Consider the following 1,700-nt stretch of genomic DNA (forward strand, 5'->3'; position numbering starts at 1 on the left):
AGCATATAAGTAGCAAACTCCACGTGTTGTCCTTCCGGAACTTGCTGTGCTCTCAGTGATCGTTCAATACCTCGAAACCAGTTATCAGCATCAGTCGCAAGGAGTGTACCCTTGAACTTAGGCGGATTAAACCTTCAGAAAGGTCGCAAGGGTCATAGGTCTTTCAGGATGCCCTAAGTTATTCTCATCATTCTCATTTCTCACTCCAAGACGTTCAACAGCCCTAGTCGCTGTTACCGCAGCTTCACGCACTACTTCAGCTGCGGTGTTCATGGTAGCCATAAACGTTTCCTGTTCCCTCTCATAGTTAACATTAGGAATTCCTTCCCTTACGCCTCGTCTCCGTGAACCCATTGTAGTCCTGTTCACACTAAACAATCATTGTTAAGGTGATCAGTCTTAACACTTCAAGTCAAGTGTGAACATTCCCAAAATAAAAACACAGAAACAATCATGCAACATATATCACTGGGATATCCTATACGCAATGAGACACACAACAGAGTATGCAATGAAGCATAGTCAGTCTACTCCCCAGGCTCTACTGGGAACGAATTGCTCTGATACCAAATTATAACGACCCAATTTTCAGTATGTCTATATCATACCGAAAACTGAGTGCTACCAATTTGTCTTCCTAATTATTATCTATTATTTATCATATGAGCCTGATTTGTTGTTAAAAGCGTAGTTAATTTGTGAGGTATATTTTTTTTTAAAACGGTTGGATTAATAGACAGAATCATTCATAATCAACTCACAACTGATAACAGATAAAACAGTCATAAGCAACTACACATAAATACATCACAAGTAGCTAGGAACATTCAGTGATCCAGCCTTTATTAGAGTATAGACTTTTAGTTAGAATACCCCTAGATATAGCTAGATAATAACTATATACATATACATACATACAACATCCCAGGTCCTGACCTGTTCAAGAGGTCCCTAAGCTGGTACCTAGGCTAGCCTAGACTCTATACTCACCTAGTCCCTCTAAACTTCTAAAGCGAGGGAAAATACGTTCTAAGCCTTCAAAACTCAAGTCAGGTGGAACGTCATCAAAAGGTAGAACATAATCTGCTACTCCTCTGCACGATCAGACATTGCCATAGGACGTCTCTCTGGTACCTCATCAAGTAGCCACACGGCAGGAGTCTCGTACACAGGATTTAGGTTAAAGTTCACGTACAAATGGGGTGTAGACATTGGCTGGTCTCACAGTATATACATATAAACAGAGAACGATATGCACCCTAGACTCAGAAGACTATCTAGAGCGGAATCCTCTTTGCAGAACCATCATCAACGAACTACGGTAAGGTACTCTCACTTCCATCTGAAGGGGGAAAGGAGAGAGAAGGGATAAGAACCGGGGAGTTCTTCTTAGGGCCGGGGTTATTAGTTATGTTCATTAATTCTATGTTGTTTAGCAGACTAATAACAGAATACAGAGAAGTAGTAAATAGAAAATACAGATAAATAGAGAAGATAGAGAAAACAGATAGCAGAACACAAACAGAAGAATACAAGAAAATAACACGAACACAAACACAGAGAATAGAATACAAATAGGGAACGCATACATTCATGCAACAATCATAATAGAGAAAATGCACAACCAAGTATGATTCATGTCTAGCCCTAGTGCAGGTAATGAGCTCATTTGTCGGTTTCTACCTGCTCCCGACGTAACC

This window comes from Arachis hypogaea, chromosome 20 (genome assembly GCF_003086295.3).
Source record: "Arachis hypogaea cultivar Tifrunner chromosome 20, arahy.Tifrunner.gnm2.J5K5, whole genome shotgun sequence".
Taxonomy (NCBI): Eukaryota; Viridiplantae; Streptophyta; class Magnoliopsida; order Fabales; family Fabaceae; genus Arachis; species Arachis hypogaea.